The 18670-nt window shown below is 38.6% G+C and overlaps 1 protein-coding gene across 4 annotated transcripts in view; it reads right to left on the minus strand.

Moving 5' to 3' along the window:
* Nucleotides 1-18670, minus strand: part of PTPRN2 (protein tyrosine phosphatase receptor type N2) — a 645529-nt gene that overhangs the window by 137620 nt on the left and 489239 nt on the right. The window lies entirely within an intron of this gene.

An 18670-nucleotide genomic window follows, 5' to 3' on the forward strand; every position in this document is an offset into this window, starting at 1 on the left:
CTGTTAATACTGTCCATTAAATTGCATCCATTTATAGCTTGAGCACTATCACTTTTTAATAGTGTTACTTCTAACAATCAACCAGAATATGCTGTTTTGAGCATTAATCTTTGCCTTCCATTGACTATTTATAGACAAAATATAAATTAAAATAACTGTAGTAGTGTTCTTGCAGGTTGTGATTATGAGGGCAAAGTTTAGCAGAAACCAGTCAAGGGTTTTCACTTGATGAAAACCCTTTCATCAAGTTGTAGCTCATTTTCTGTCCTGGGAGAATTTGGGCCCATACTTGGCCTTTCTGCAAACAGCCGAAAGGATCACAGAGGAACCTGACCCAAAATGCAGCGGGGCATAGGGATTTATGCCACACAATTAGACACAGTCTCTCTCCTCTGCCTAGTCCTCCAGAAAAGTTGAATTCTGTCCCCAGGAAAGATGTTCTCGTTATTCCACAGTTCCTTCACTGACACCTTTGGGTACATTGCTAAAATTCAAACTTGTACACAGGTCCATACACGAGTTCATTAGATCCACAAAAAAATCTTCAAAATAGGTTCAATGGGATGCAAATGAAGGCCTTTGGCAAGAAGATGAATTCCCTCTTTTTTCGAGTTGACCTTTTACATTTTCATCCATACTGACTGATCTGCATTAGCATGAGAAACAGCATAATTTCAGGTGCAGTTCTTATTAAAATCAAGTGTTTTCCTAACTTCCTGCCCTATCTGTAGGAAGGACATTTTACTAGAGATTGAATCTAGAAGCATCCAGGCTTCTGAGGTAGTACTGCATGGAATAGTTTAATTAGGTAATGGTACATCAGTATTTTTAGGAGAACTTTCATTTATTACATGGAAGTGATCATAAAAGTTGAATGAGCCCTGGAAATAACTTGTTCTTTTCTGAGACTACTCAAGACCTCATCTTTATTTTTAGATTTAAAATACATCTTAGCTTTAAACTGTATAGATACAGCGTACTTAGAACATACATAATTAGAAATGAGAAGTCTAGATTGCTCTAGATCAGGAGCTGATTTTTTTTTCCCAGGACTGACAGTTGCACTGAGTGCAGCTTAAGACCAGAGAGGAAGTATTTCTTTGTAATAAAATGGTTTGCTTCTCTCTCTCTTTTTTTTTTTTTTTTTTTTTTTCTTCAGGCACAATCATCCATCAGCTGGGTCTGCCAGATCTAACCTCAATTCCAAAGGTATCAAGGCAAATAGAAATAGAGGAATTCTCTTCCTATCACATCCTCTATTCTCTTCTCTCAACATTTCCCATTGCATGGGCTCTGGTATTAAACTCTAAGCACAAAGACTACATCAGCCTCTCATGAATTTACCCACTGGTACAATGCACTGGAAGTCCTGCTCTTCCCATGCACCTGTGGAATTTCCTTTCCATTCTGTAGAAACTGTATGTGTCTGATCATATAGGTTTCTACACTGATTTGGTATGAAAGCATGCTGACGTAGACCAAGGATTTTTTAAAATGGAAGTATTCATCTCCTATACCCCCAAAGCATGAAATACTAATATACAAAGAGAATCTGTGCTTGAGAAAACATTTCTAAGAAAAGGCCGCAAGCTCCAGTGGGTAAGGCTCCCTGGCATTATGCAGTGGAAGATCTTAGAAGTAACAAATCAAAGAAGTGATGCAGTGCTAAAATACTAATAATGGCACCAGAACCATAGGTCTTGAAGCACTAAGAAATATATGTGCATTGTCTCATCAGAAATATTCAAGTGAACACTGAAAATATTAATGTGGAAGGAATTGATACAGAAAAAAAACAACTCGGAGTATGGCGGGCTTTACTGGAGTATGCTGTCTTTAACAATGGAGTGGAGTAGTCTTTTGACAGAGAGGTGAGCAATCTTAATTGCCCTGTCCCTCACAGTACTGGAAAATCTATAGTGTAGACAACAATATGGCATGATTTTAACTAAGCTGTATAAAATTCTTGCATTGTTGGCTCACCTTTACTTACTCTAGATGAGACATGTATCAGAAAAGAAAAAAAAATGTTAAAAGAAAGTCTCTTTAAGTCTCTTTTCTAATTTCTGTTTGTTAAATAGTGATTGCATGGACACTGAAGATGATAAATGCCTTGCTGGATTAGATGTTTTATGCTTCCTTGTTACAGCAGTAGACTATATATATCTAAATGTTTTATAAGAGAAGGACACAAAGGTCCTGTCAGGAGAGAACTCCCGAGTCTGCATATTACCCCATGATATTATATAACCAGGTCTGTCCTGGTGTGGCAGCTTGCTGATATATCGCTGTAAGTAATAACTACGTATATGCATTGTAATACAGTTAAGGCCATTACGAATAAAAGTCAGTTATCTGGCCTCTGACATTTATACAAGTCTTAAATATCAAGAAGTAAGAAAGCTAGATCTTGCTTTCCTCGTTCTTCTCTTCCTAATGATGCAGTTTTTTTTCAAACTTGTTAACAATCCTGTGTCAAAGAGCTGTTCTACTCTATGCAGTCATTGTGTATGTTTCCATTTGCCTAAAATAAATGCAAGCATTTCACTGAAGCTTTATAAGAGCAATTTTTTTCTCTGTGATTTTGACACCTAAGTTATACTTTCTCTGTGCTGTAAAATGAAAATTCTTAGATATTTTGGCACTAAATAATCCAGTTTTGATGTCTGTATGGGACTCGCTTCTTTCCCAGGAGCCTCTTTTCATGTCATAAAGCCAAAGCTTGTACAGCAGACCAAAATGATTAAATATTGCAAAATAAAAAAATAAATGTACAATAAAAATAGATTTTTTTTTAAGTTAATGAAGTAGAATTGCAAAGTGTTTCTTTTCAAAATCATGTACCCTATATTGGGTACAGTTTGACAAACTCTGTTTCACTGTTACACTGAAACCGTGTTCGTAAGTCTCCCCAGGCATTCACAAAATTTAAAAATACTTCTGTTGAACCTTGACACAGCAACTATTAAAAGATGCATTGGATAGTTTAATACATTTACTAAACATCGTAAGTCACTTGGTTCAGATAAAATCTATGTAAACACAAACAAGTCTCATGTACCATACATAAAATATTAATTCTGAACAGTTTTAGCTCAGCAACAAAATACACAAACATTTCTGAATATCCTGATTTATTCTGAATATCCTGCTGACACTTACAAGTCATTCTAATTTGAGGCTTGAGGTAATGAGCACTTTGAGAATTACACCTATTTTAATGTCTAAAACGAGGCTTGCTGCCTAACTTGACTGCCACAGTTACAAATGCTGGAATCTCTATTGCCCAGGCCTGGTGAAGCCAGAGCCCTAAAGATAACACTGCACTCCGATCATAGAATCATAGGATGGTTGGGTTGGAAGGGACCTGAAAGATCATTTAATTCCAGCCCCCCTACTATGGATGGCGTGCAACAAGCTATTGCCCAGCTGCGGCCAACAGCTCTTTCCAAGCAGCCAGTTGCTTTCTACCAAATTTTGTAGAGAGGCCTCATCCTAGCTTGCTGGTATCTGAAATCCTCACTTCAAAAAAGGCTCCTTCCTTTCCCCGTGGTTTGACTCTTTCATGACCTCTCAAATTCTTGGTTTTGTTTGTCAAGATTTATCCCGACTTCTTCTTTCACTCTGATTCAACTGAGGTCAACCAACAGGTAGAAACACAAATAGTAGTTTGTCACTTGTAGTTGTGACAAACTGAATCAAAGAGTACTTCTTGCTACACATGCTTCTACCAAGTTTGAGAGCCCTGACTACCATAAATATATAATAAAAACAACTTGTGGGGATTGGGAGACTCTACACTCTGCTCAGTGTAATATTTTCTGTTGAATGTAACATGATAAATTTAGGGAACGGCACATCTGCTCTCCTCCACCATTTCAAGGGGAAAGTTCGAGGCAAGTTGAAGAAAGAAAAATGTATCAAAGGCTATTAAACACAAAGATACCATCTGTGGTTCAGGAAGTCCCTTGACTGCAAATCACCTACAGCTGAGAAATATATCAACGAAGCATCACTACACACTGTCCCTACTCTATCCTGAGGTTGCCTGCAGTTGGACACAGACTTAGACAGCCCAAGATGCTCTTCTGTTCTCAGGTAACCAGGGGAAAATTATCACCAATATTTATAATCAATTGTGTTTACCGGGGGGAACCCAGAAAATTGAAGGTGTGGCTCCTACCATCCGCTTAGTACAGTCACTGCCTCAGGTACCTCTGCAATTGCCTGAATGCCAAAGAACTGACTGATGGTACCAACGGACATCTTCCAAAACAACAGTATCCCTAAACGAACATCTCCCCATAAAGTTTAAGGCAGTGACTTTCCAAGTGACCTGCCTCCTAGTCAGAAAAAGATGATGGTGGTCGGCAGAGGGACTTATGCCCAAGCAGTCTGTGAGAGGGAAGGCAACAGAGGACCTGCAAAGCTCAGCAAGGGTACTGAAAGGGGAAGAAAAGGGGACAGCCAGATTGCAACAATTCCCTCACCTTAGCCAGTCTTTTACATGGGTTAGAGGAAATACAGAGCAAGCAGTGCCCCAGGCATAGGGAGGAAGCTGGTTTTATGGCCTCCATAAGCAAAGGAGACCTGAAAGTACAATCCCTGAGCTGGGCAATAAGCTTGGATGACAGAATCCCCAACACAAGCAACCCTCCTGTTATATGGTGTATCTTGAAGCCTCCCTAACAGGGGGATGCAGAATTAAATAACACATTTTGGAGCCTTGCTAGAAGAGTAACAAAGATCAAAGAAGGGAGCATGACAGCAGACCAAGACCTACAGGTGGAGAGCACTGGCTGCTGGAGAGGCACACGGCAGTTGGGCTGCACCACCGCACGGACTGACATGTGCCCCAGCCCGGGGCTGCCTGGGGATAGCCCCAACAGCTGGCAAGTCTATTTGCAGCTTTGTTCTACACCATTTGTCCAAGATATTCTCATTTCTCCCTTCTCAGAACTCTGTGCAGCGACCTAGTGGACCCCTAGGAAGAGCCCAGATCCAATGCAATTAACACAAACATCGGAAAATATATCCCTGTCACACAACTCCTTACAGCCAGGGCACAGCTTAGATGTGTTTATTCTGTGTGAAGCTTACGAAGAATTTGCATTAGAAAACAGAGACAAGTGGAAATTTTGGCTTTCGCTGCTGTTTTAAAAGCAAATGTCACCTAAAGAGCTATTTACCTATTATCTAGATTCTGTTGTTGATAATGTTAGCTTCGCAATATGAATTTTAAAAAAATATTTTTAAGCAATATTAGGAAATGCATTTTGCACTATGTAATTATATTAATAAAGAAATTTGTTTGATGTTAAATATTTATTCTTCTCTCACTGTAGTCATACTTTTGATGCTGCATACATTTACAATGAAAAAATGCATTTTCAAATATCAGCAACCTGGTTTTATGATTATTTGTTAATCACAATTCATTAAAAACCTTCAGGTTTTGAGTGGAGGTTTTGGATTTTTTTTTTTTTTTAATTTTTAATTTTGAATGGTCTGTTTTGCTTTGGTTGGCACTGTGAAAAGAAAAAACTAATTTGGGTTTAGCATGTAGAATTTAACTAAGCTTTATTTATTTTATTGTCAGAAGTAATAATAGGGAGTAATTTAAGTACTTTGAAGATGTGCATTTAGTGGTCTTTGAAGCATAATCCCATTAAGATTAATAATGAATTACATCTGAGAAAGACTATGTCCCTTAATGCTAATGTCTTTTGCAAGGTGGATAAATCGCTCAATTTAACAGCAAAGACGAATGTACAGAGGAGCTGTAGTTACACTGGCTTATTTGACATTGGGGGGTTGTAACTTTGTGTTCTGGGGGGGAGGGGGGTGATTGTTTGTATCTAGAAGACCCTGAGACTCTTGATCATTGAAAAGGTTTGAGGATAGCCATATGTAGGGATGGCCAGCTCCTTAGAAAGTCACCACCCACTTCCCATGACTACAAACCTTGTAAATAGTTCATCCACTGCCAAATACTTCTGTTTCCCAGCAGGTCTTGGTTGTGATGTGCATGGAGAGCCAGAAGCAGTCAAGATGGGCTGAAGAGCCAAACAATGAGGAGAATGTACATGGCCTATTTCTAATCTGTCTCAATAAACTACTTTTATTTTGAAATAATAGAAATAATTGAAATAATAGACCTTCCAGGTCTAGCGTTGCAGTAGGGACTTGGTGGGATGGATCTCTGTTCTCACTCAGGTAGGGTAAGTATCACGGACAGGATACCAAGCAGAACCTCCTCCTGTGCCTTGCTATTACACGTGTCCATCAGCTATGTCTTTATCCTGCTTAGTTTGTAGGAGCTAAAGGGATCACACGGGTGCAACTGCAAAATCAGCAATAATAAACTGCAAAATACCCAATAAATAGTGGTCTATGTCGCTTCTGATTACAATCGGTTCAAGGAGGCAACACACCTCACAGTATGTGCAGCCTTCAAAGTGCCTATTAAAAATACATTTTTATGTTGTAATTTCTTACTAAGATAGATGCATTGATTTCTTTCCCCCACATCTGAGAAGTAATTGCACAGACTTATATTCAGAAGAATGCACATAATATACTTGAAAAACTAAGCATGAAGAATCAGTTTAAATTTCACTGAGTGTGAATTTGGGGAGAAAAATTATGCTTCCACCTTCTCACTACTAATGCAGTAGGGTTTATTTTTGAATGAAGGCAATATGAGCTTAAATTAAATGTCAAATATAATTTAACATTAAAGCATGAAGTGGCTGAGTGTGTGCGTGGCAAAACTAGCAGCTCTTCTGAGTGGTTAATTGCTATCTACAAAATAATAACCTATAAAAAGATCTCTCATTTTCAGTTGTGAGGCTTAAATTTACTGTGCTGGAATAATTCTAACAAAATAGAGCTCAGAAGCCTTTTTAGTTACCCATACCACATGAAGACACACAATGCCAAATAAAAACATCTGCAATCTGGCTGACTACTTTTCTGGGAGATGTCTAGACTCCTTTTATAATCAGCTATGAGAAATAGACACTTCTAGGCTGCAGTTCATCTTGTCCTAAACTAGATATCTAAAATAGACCAGAAGAATCACATCTGAAAAATGCCTATTTTCCTCCACTGACTGTAAAGGAAGCCAGAAGTGACTAATTCAGAGGCAGAAAGCTACAATGCAATGTGTAGTTTTGATCTTTTTCTGCCAATAACATCAACTAAGCAATGATACAATTTTATATATATATATACATTTATCCACTTACACCTGATAGTTAGTTACTATTAGTACTAGAAAGTGGCTTCTATATGCAACATGCTGGCCACCTCAGAAATCAATGAAATCCTTGCCAAAAGAAACTCCAACTCCTCTTGGAAGGCATTACAACAATCAGAACAGCTAAAACTGAGTAAAACTGTTCTGAAGGACCTAACCTTACATACATTTGTACTTCTGCTTAATTCTTGCATAAAATTGCCCATAGGGCAGATCCAGACACCTTTTTAAAGAAGTTGTTGGTTACCTGTGGGCAAAGGTCTGCATGCTGTAGTACAAGGGACTGGCTGGAAACCTCTGCCAAAATAGTTCAGTTCTACCAGAAGGACAGGGCAGTTTCGATAGTGGTAAAAAAAACAGAGAGGGCATCACAAGCTTTTTGTGTTGGTACCAATATTGATATACCTCCTTTTTGGTGCTCCGCAGTAGGTGAGCTGCTGATATCGACATGAGTCACTTTAGAGAAACCTTGAAATGTTTTTTTTTTTTTTTTTTTTTTTTCTCTGGGAATTCAGATACTTGAGGCAAACTTGAATGGAACATCTGATACATGTTCAAATGACATAAGGACCAGTTATTACTTGCCTTTATGTACAAATTATCTTCTTTTGTGGTATTCCTAAATATATAACAGCATAAATAATACAGAAGATCCAGGCCCAAATGAATTGGAACAGATAGGCAAAGTCCTGATATGCATGAAGTTAACAGCTAAGCTATTGCTGACTTAAATTGATTCATTACTCCAATCCTTCAGCATTTATAACAACTGAAAATCTATGGGGGGTTCCAGAATATGAAATAACAACACGTCATTGTAATGGCTCTGAACAACTGCTTCTGATAGAAAAAGGGAGAGATTTGAGATAGGAGAAAAACGGAAATCAGTTCTGTAAATATATTATTATTGGGGTCAATGAATATAAAAATGATAGCCTATAATTTTAATTGTGATTTGCTGTACATCTTCAAGGTTACTGTTCAGATGTGTAACACAATTGAGCAATTTCTATGTGGTGACAAGGACTTGCAAGGTTCGTTTGGGCATATCCACTGTTACAGAAGTTTTGACATGTAAGTCCATAAGGATCATGTAAGACATGCGATGGAGAAACCACGAGTGAGGGAAAGTTAAATCAATAAAATCACTTCAAAATGAAATATATCTTAAATTAAGAATGACTATACAATCAGAAAATCATTTTTCAAATACTAGGTATAAAATGGAGTGAGTGATAGAAATGAAAGAAATGGAGGGTAAACAGCCTGGATCACAAGGGAAGGTGTAAGCAATTGCTGTCCAAACTTTCCTACTAAAACAGATGCATCCAAGCCCTAAAGAGCTGCCTTTTTTACTTTAAGATGAAGAATTTTGAAATGTAAGCAAGGATTAAGTCTCACTGAAAGGTACTGTTTTGTTTGGTCCCCTAAGTCCAAAGACAGAGCTGACAGCAGGCAAGCAGCCTGATGCAGGATGAGGCCAGAGACAGCTCGTGGCTCTGCTAGCACAATCACACTCTGAATGGCCACTGCCAAATGTGTAGATCTGCTTGAAAGTTTTACACAGTGCCATGAGCCTCGGGCATGGTGCTGACATCTGTGCCTGCTTGCCAGCTTGGCCACCACTCGCCTTCCCTGCGGATCACCTGGTGCCAGCCGTGAGCAGTTTTGAGTAGATCCCAGCAATTTCTGCCTGCTGTGTCTGAAACGAGGTGCTGCCACGTTGGCAACGGCATCGAAGCACCATGAGAACAGCCCTGAACTGCCTCGTTTGCAGCAGCGGGAGCACAGGGCTTCGTCTGCCAAAGCAAAGGTCACTCTAGATAGTTGGGGAGGTTACAGTGGTTCCTCACCGCTGCGATCTCTGACTGATAATGAAAAGCTGTGTTTTTTACAAGCCATAGAAGAGCACCCACAGGACACACAGCCTCCTCTGCTGCCACCTCTCCCCCTTGACATACCACAGACATGCAGAGAAGGTATTAGGGCTACATTGTGCTCCCTACTGAGGCCTAAGGTAGAGGATGTTGGTGTACTTCAGATTTCCAGTTTGGCTACTGATGTGGCACCTCCTCCACGTGCAGCTTGTATGAAGCCTCTCAAGGCAATTCCTGCTCCATGACTTTTGCCTACCCTTCACTGTCCTGGCTCATGATGGGACACTGGGACAACCTACCCTATTACCAGCTGCGAGTCCACACCACTCAAAGTAGAAGCACAAGAAGTAAAATGCCTTGATAATCATATCTTCCTTGTTTCAGAGGTATCCCATGCATTGATTTGCAACTACTCTTGACAGCCCAACACAGAGAAAGCCAAAGGAAGATTGGTATTTTGTTTCACAAGGTAGAGAAAACACTTTGGCGAAAAAGCTAACCAGGGGATGCTACAGCACCACATGGAATGCCACACATTGAACATGCATTGAAAGAGGGACATGAAAATCTTTGTGCAGGGACTCTAGTGATTAAGTTGTGAGAGTGGAAAAGAAAAGGCCTGTATGGAAACTGCAGGAGATGAAGTAAATGGGCACAGGCAAATGTTACTTAATCTGGCATAAGGTCTGCTGGCATCAGCTCAGCCAGCAACATGATCTGTTTCCATGTTAGCAATTCTGAACTGGTGCATTGTGGTTAAGAGTAATTACTGATTTGTATCATGTTTATTTTATTTTATTTTAATTATTATTATTATTTTTTTTCCTGCAGCAGAACACCAAAAGCCCTTTTGCCTACTGTCCAGCTACAGCCGTCAGTTCTCAAGCTACTTTAGTGATCTTGAAAAATTTCAGCTAAAGTTTGGTAACCCGATCCTATCAGTGGCATGATGTTTCATTAGCATAATTCATTCATCAGCAGTTCTGCCTTCTATATATTTGAAGTCACAACCAAAGTTCTGAAATGAGAAATAATAACTTTGCCCACCAAGAAGGCACCTGACCACCTTAGAATATTAGTCTTCATATTAAAAAACTATCTGCAGTATTTGAACGTATGGTCTCCTATTCTTCTGCAAGCTAAACTGCATCACAAATAATTAAGAACTTTCTCTGAAACGTCAAGATATGCTGATTTATCAGAAGAGATGTGCTGTAACAGATGAACTCCAGCAAATTTTGCTGAAGTGGTTTAGGTATTACTGCTCTCAGTTATTTTTTCCAGCCTTCTGCCAACGTTACCATCCCTGGACAGAAGAGCAAACCAAAATGTGGGCTTGTATTGCACAGACCCTTCAAACCGCTGGGATATCATTCTGCAAAGTGATGCCCTTGAAGTACAAGAGTCCAGTCCTTTTTGTTCACCCTTCTACAGGGCAGAGTTAAAAGAAATACCTTCAGTAAAAGCCTTAAAAACAGAAGCTGGTAAAACAGAAATGTCTCAGAACTACCTCTGTTTTCTGTCCCACTTGTTCTCCCAACGAATTCAAGTTATAGCCCTACTCTCTACAGCTGTCCTGTCTCTGCCAGCTGCTAATTTTATCCAGGGTCCTCCATTACAGAGCATGATGAAAAGGAAGCTTTGTAAGTATGGGATCCATAACTTTCCTAAACCTTTCATATTTTTTAAGTCCCAGTCAGCTTCCAAATGTATTTTCTGGTTCTATCAAAATTCCAGCACACAGAATGGAAATACAAAGTGCCAAACAGATTCAGCTATTTGTAAGAAAAAGCCAAAACCTTCTGTCCTCTCTCAATGATCTCTGACTTTCAGAATCTTGCCTGAACATTCATCAAATATTCCCTTTGTCTGTTGTCATCCCTCTTAAATACATAAAGAACTCATTCATGAATGTATAAACTTTTGTCAGTCTCCAAAGTAAACGGAGTTTTCTTTTAAAAGGCTTTCTTTAAATCAAAATCACTCAGTGCATGGTGCTCTGTACTGTTATCCTCCTTTCTTCAGAGAGTGTGTCTGCTTTTGATCCTTTATTCCAGACTTCTTCCCAGCACTGATTTTCTCTGTCAGTTTGGGAGCTGTGCTCTGTGTTAATGTTTAGATAGCATATTTTGATGTTTTTCCTTTCTATATTTTTTTTAAATTCTCTTTTAATATTAGTGCTGATAAAGGTTAAAGAAGCTCAAGGATTATGTAATTGAGGTTTTTGTTCAGCCTCCCCATCCCCACTGTTGCTCGAAGGACCAGCCAAGCTACTGCAAATGGACCAGAAACTGCATTTGAGCTTATCAATCTCTGCACCTACATAGATAGGAACCAGGCTTTGGTCCATTCTACTATAGAATAAGGGCCCAAACTCATCAAGGTCTGAAGAATGTAGTCAAGAAATATGGATGTCGTTCCTCCTCAAGAAGCATAAATCATTCTCTTAGTTTCCCACTTGGAAATCCCCTGTCCGTCATATTACAAGGCAAGGGAATTACGATCTCACCATAAGCCATTTGTGTCACGTTCTGCAAAGAGACCGCCACTCAGGATTCAGGAGTCTTCTCAGCTGTTTGTAAACAACATTCTTCATGTAATACCTTCCTCTAATGGCTAAATTGTCTTTATTCATTTAGTTAGAAGAGTGACAACAAGGTTGAAGAGACTGAGCCAACTCTAAAACGGAACAGAGCCAAAAGAGTAAGTAAATCTTTCTCGGGCTGAATTGCAACTTCTGTTTATATATATATAAACTTCTGTTATATATCTAAGAAAATATATTTTAAATAAACTTTTGCATTGCACTCACTTTCAGAGATAGAGAAATCTCTGTTAAGAAGCGATGGAGAACTCCGAGATAGAGTAATTGGAAATGTGTCCTTCTGCAGCTCCTATTCACTGCTGGTGTTCAGCAATAAAAAGGGAATTGCAACCATGAATCACAAACACTACCGTGCTGTCTTAATACTGCCTTTCAAGAACTGAAGAGACAAATACCACTTAGACAAGGAGAAACCCTCATATATCTGATACACCTCCAAATGCTCTGTGATTAATCTTTTTTCTTAAAAACAAACAAAACAAAACAAACACTGGCTGAACAAAAAAAACACCACATCCAACAAGCTAGGTTTCTAAAGCTTTGATGGAATGAGGCCATTGGTAAGCAACAGTACAACATTACACAGAAAAAAATCCAAACACTTTACGAAGGCTATCAAAAGAGCTATTATTTTAGTTAGTTTTGGAGTAAATAAAACAACACTTACTCCTTTAAGTGATTTGTTTGCATTAAATGATTCATTTGCATTTATTTGTCTAATCCCAGAGAGGTTATTGTGCTGCAGCATACTCACACATTCAATCAGGCTATTCTTTAAAGCCAAGTGCTGTGGCTTCTTAAGTGGGAGCATGGATGCTGGATTTCAGCAGAGTTGGAATCCACTACATAAATTAAAGAGTTTGCTGTTCTGTATTGTCCGTATCATGCTTGCTTGTTGAAACAACAACAACCTTTCAGCAGTGGGAATCGGGTGGCCCTGGGGAGCAGGAGGGATTCCTGACATGCCGCGTGACTCCTTGGGAATCACTGAGAGATGTGTTTGCAAAAGCACTGGTGGCCGCCACTGTTCTTGCTGTGAGCACTTTTTGAACAGCCTCCATAAGCCTCTTCGGGATTACGGTCCTGTAGTGCTTAACTGGAAGGCAGTTTGAGTTTCAAGTGCAGATCCCTTCCCAAAGTCAAGCACACCCTTCATGCCTCAAGGTGGGGCTTGAGTTTTTGGTCAGACTAACTTTCACTGCCGTTTCTACCTACGTGCTTCTGTTACTTCTGACCCAGCACTGGATCAGGGAGCTGAGCTGGTAAAAGACTATAAAAATATGAAATTAACAAATTTTCACCCATTTAGCAATCCAAGCTGGCTCACCATGGGTGACCACCGGCTTAGTGCAAGGAAGGAAGTGGTAGCACGTGTCTGGAGTAGGACAGAAGAGAGTTTTCACACCAGTTTAATTATATTGTTAAACCACACCCTCAGTTTATCCATCAGTAAATAGGAGTAAAGGTCCTTTCCCGTGCACAATGCTTTAGGAGCTGTGGTAGTAAAAGACACTTACGTAAGTGCTAATGCAATCTGAATAAATGGTGGCATTTAGGCAGGGGCATTGGGGAGGGGAGACAGCCATTACATAATATAATTGGAGATTTATCCACCGAAGATTTACATCTTGAGTGGGACAAACTGGATGTCCTAGAAACCAGCAGTTAAACAAACACCAAATTTGTAAAACCCATTCAGAATTTGTAAAAAGTATTGTTGTTTTATTACAGTTATTTATCTTGATCGCGTTTGTTCTGCTTAGAAGAAATAAAACACAGGCACTCTTTGCTTTAATTGCTGGCCCTATTCTTTAGTAAACAATGAAAAGTGATTAGAGATGTTTTTTGGCATGCACAGTCCAAAACCACCTAGTGAGAGTTCAAAGAACAAAGCAAATGCTTATTGGAAGAAATTACTCAGCTAACTAAACTTGTATATCTTTGAGTCAGACATTTTTTCAGCATCTTTACCCCATTTATCAATGCACAATTACTGTCACTATTGTGTTGTGTCATTAGGCGTAAGGTTACAAGTGCCAGTTGGAATAAAAAAATTGCAGTAATGTTGGCATAATTTTTCATTATCATCTTCATTAACCACAGCTAGTGGGAGTAAGAGTTTATCCTTGCTGTTGTCATCGTCATGACAACGCTTCCAAAGCTTGTCTGCCGAGAGTCCAGCAGATACAAAAAACTGAATGTCCTCATTATTCCGCTTCTCACACTCTCACCCATGCCAAGGGTGATCCGAGATGCACAGGGCCCTTGATTTATCCCCTGTGATTTCTCTTGACAGCCTGGTATGGTGTCTCAGCTTAAGGCAATCGGTCTGATTTCACAGTTTAATTACTGCTAATCTGAAGGAGCGTGGCCAATGCTAATGAGCCAGCAGCAATCAAAGCAATAATGGCTAAACTCACCCTGTTTCATTCTTCTCTTTTTATTAAACCACCCCTGCCCTGAAATAAGCAAGTAATTTCTCCCTCTCCGCACAACTGCACTGAGAGAACAGACAAGTCTGATGTACGATTTGGTGTTACTCCAAAAGGAGACCATAAGATTACTTTATATTTTGCACTTAAAACCCTGTTTAATGTTAGTTTCTAAGCAGCTTTGATTCAATAAGTGAATCAATAGCTGGAAGAATCACTAGGACGACTCATTAGGGGATCACTAGCTTGACTGCAGAGCATCCACGGTGACGTCACCATGGGCCAAATTTGGGACGGAGACCTCCTTGATTTTTGCAACTGGTCATCACTGAATTACGCAGAACATGAAAGTATCTGTGACAGCCCAGTGAAGAAAACCTAGTATATTCAGAAAGGGTTTTACTGCAAAAGGAGCTGGTTGTAAAACTGGGTAACAATCTACCCTGTGAAATGAGCGGTGCCCTCCGTCACTATCACCTAACAGCAGTAACTTGAACATTCTCTGTTTCCCTGAGCTTTTCTCCTATTGTTGAAATAGATGAAGAAAAGTCTAGAAAAAATCTTCAGGACTGATTCTTCTCATTCATACCAGCACAAAAATCATGAGTAACCAGGAAAATAAAAAGAACCAGGCCCCATATCCATCTTTCTGCACATCCATAGGCTGTGTTATGAGTTCCTTCAAATATATTTTCATTGTCTATTTTCTTCCTCAGAGCAGAACCTCTGTTTAAAATATTTACCTAACTACCCTGAAATGACTTGATCAATGTATAAAACCTTTTACTTGTTAATGTTTAACCAAACAGATAGTCACATATTACAAACAAGGGCCCCAACATCTCTGTAAATCCTAAGTATTTCAGGCAACCCTCATAGAACTATTTCATATTTACTCTGGTGAGCCATAAGCAGACTCTAGCCAATTTTGAATTAAGCAGAAAAACTGTGTTTTAGTGCCACTATGTGTAATTTATGATATATAAATAGGAGGTTAGGCGGTATTTTGCTTGTTAAATGACACAGAAGGAAGAATGATAGATAAATCAGCCATAAATGAAAGGCTTTTGAGCAAATTTTGAAGAATGTGAACTGCTTGTCTGGTTCTTGTCTCCAGCTTTGTCTGTCATTAACTAACATTTGGTTAGTTGTTGTTCAGTTAACCTGAGGGAAACAGCTTTTTAAGAATTTTGTGTGCACCTGGGAATACTGGACCAGAGTGGAAAAATCATTTCATCTTTGCAGATAAAGGTGTTTAATAAAACAATAAATATTAGAATGTACCATTTGCTTTTTACAGCAGTGTCAATTTAAATGTGCAATATAGCAAGACAATGTCACTTTATAGGATTAAGTCTATTATAAATCATTTTATCTCATCCATTCATTCAAGAACTGTTCTTTCAATGATCATTTTCACATTCACAATATTGTATTTAAAAATAGAAAAGACCAGACTGCAATGCTTCAGAGATGTTATTTCACAGTGTTTCTAAACCTGTCTTACCTGTTTTTTATCACAAGAGAAATAATGTTATGGGTACTCACAAAACATGGCTATTTCCATAAGATATATGAGAAAGAGAGTGTCACAAGAGGGAAACATCATTCTAATAATATTTTGTACTTCATCATAGCACTGTCAGGAGATGCCAATGGAGAATCCAAGTCATTTTAAAGAACCACTTCATTTACAGGGAAGGAGTTCTCTCCTAATTAAGTTGGAAGGCCTCTGGGGCTTTCTTCAGCCTTTGCAATTCTGATTTCCTTGGAGAACTCCTGGTAAATCTAAGAGACCCAGAGATTTCAGTGTGATTAAGGCCCTGTTGACACAGACATTAAAACGCCGCTAGTCAAACTATGCCATAAACCTTACAGAAAAACTCCCTGTCCACAACAGCTCAGGGAACCTGAACTAGAAGTCTTCTGGCAATGACAGTAAGATCGTATAACTATGAGGCACAAGTGGTAACAAGGAAAAGGAGAAGAAACCCCCTGGCTTAAGATCTTGCTTGTCTCTGTTGGCACACCTGCTTGATATTAATCTGTCTTAGCTAGCTGAGGAACTGGGAAGTGTTGGTGTAAAGTGACAAAAAAAAAGTAATGCACAGAATTGGAAATTTCAAACTGCATACTAAAGAGTTATAATTCCCTCATATTCTAACCTACAATGGTTCTATATGGCAAGAATGTATTCTGGAGCCACCAGACTAAGGTGGTGTAGCTACACAGAAGATCTCAAGCCCTTTAATTGTTAAAATATTCAAATCTCAAGATTTTCAAATAGAATGGCTGTTTCTACATAAGGCTGAATTCCCATATTGGGTTCACTAGAAAACTTCACAAACTATATCAGTACACCAGGTGGAAGTGAAGGAAGGAAGATGAAAAAAAAAAAAAGCATACAACTATAAATGGGAATTGAACAACTTGAATTCCACTTAAGCCCCTGTATTATTTGAGTGGGTTGTCCATAAATATGCATCCCAACAGAGAAGGCAAGCAAATATCCACTCTCAGTTGTAATATTTGAATTGAAATATTCTCTCTCATTGGTGTTCCCCTTTTATTGAATATCCATCAGGAGGTCTAGGCTGATAAGAAGTTGTCAGTCAGGAGTAGGTAGCAGACAAGGACTTTGGCAAAATTGAGGCTTTGTAAATTTGGGTCAAAGAGAGCAAGTTACATTGAAAAGCTGCAGTATAGCAAAGGACTAATCTAATGTTTTTCTGAAAAATGGAGAATATCACTGCCATTGAGTCATCCTTCTTTTCCTATAAATGGGAATTGATGGCACAAATGCAAAGCTTTTGCTTTTTTTTTTTTTTTTCTTTTGTCACTAAAGTGATCAAATAAGAGATGTCATTAACAAATGTAAGATATTTTAGTGAAATGTGGTGTGATGGACCCCGTGACAAAAGAAACACAATAATGAGCAAAGATTTCTAAAATACAATGCAGGGGACACATTAATTACATGGAAGCAATGCAAACAAAAGAACAGACTGGAAAGAAATCTGAGCTGATTTCATTCCGGGTGTCGTGAATTTGTAGAGGTCGTCGTCTATGGCTAGGTGTGGTTGTGGCATCCTGGCACTCTCCCTCAAAAAGGAATTTCTCAGAGATCTACCAAGTGGCCAGACCCAGAGCTATTGAGACCTCACTTCTTGCATAGATTGAACTGGTTCATTTTTTAAGCTGTACTAAAGCAACTGCTTTATATTATTCTAAAAGAATGTTTCGTCTGAGTGTTTTTTTTTTTTCCTCCAAAACAAGAGTGAGATAGCAGTGGCAGGTCACTGCCATGGAATGAAGGAATCTGAGGAATCATACGAAAGAAACAGAAGAGATGGTGTTTGAAGCAAACACAAAGAGAGAAAAACAAAATGAATAAAATTGGAGAGACTTTCAAAAGGAAAGAAACGTCAGAGGCAAAGGAAAATAAAAGAAAGCAAACTTGGTTTGTTTAGCAACCAAGACTAATTCCCTTTCCTGTTAGAAAAGACCTTCATAGATCAAAGTATTAGAGCGCTCTGAATTCCACTTGGGCAACCAGCGATATCCTGATTAGATTTGTATTTAAACAGAATTCTCATACATTTCAATTATTAGAATCATTGGAGCCAAGTGCTCTTTCAAGTTAGACCTAAATTATCCACTCCTTAACAGAAAGTGAAAAGGCATACAATATTGATACCAAACATTGTTCTGTAGAGCCATATATACTTTAGCAGTCATGAGCATAAATGGAAGCACTCAGTATTCATACAGTTTCACTGGCTAGCTGAAAACTTGCTATAGCAAACAAAAGCGAACATATTCTTGGGTTTTAATTGCTAAAACATTCAAAGTACAATCTTTTAGGCTAGTCTTCAAAATTATTCTGAAGAATAATTACTTCTGTATGCTCAAAGACAAAAAAAGAAAAAGAAATGATACTACAAAAGGGACTGATTTTCATATATTGGGGCTAAGCACATTCCAAAAGTAAGTGCCCTTGATGGCATGCCATTTGAGAATGCAAAGACAGATGTACCCCAAAACCAGGAGCCTCTTTAAGTGATGATGTCTGACATTGTTTTTCATTTTTAGCTATCCTTAGTCATGAACAGGAGTCTAAAGATGTACTGAAACAGTGCTGGAACAGCTTATTCACAGTTATTAAAAAATAGCTTAACAGGTAATACCACCCAAACAAAACATAAGAGGTCAGGAAGGTATCTCTATAAGAGTTCTGGGAGTCAGTGAAAACTATAGACTTTCTTTTAATGCAAAAGAATATAGGGAGGGGACAAAACACACATCGTTCACTTAAAACTTAAACCATAAATTCTGTAAATAACTGCTTCTTAGACTCAACATCTACATTTTGAATCTAAGATATAAAAATGACAAAGACCCTTATATTTTTTTTGTAACTTGCTTCCATTTTTAGGATATCACTACTGCTATTTATAAGTTATGATTTTATAATCTTCTACTTTGGTTTCCTTAA

The sequence above is a fragment of the Anser brachyrhynchus genome (assembly GCF_964034855.1).
Source record: "Anser brachyrhynchus genome assembly, chromosome: 2".
Classification (NCBI taxonomy): Eukaryota; Metazoa; Chordata; class Aves; order Anseriformes; family Anatidae; genus Anser; species Anser brachyrhynchus.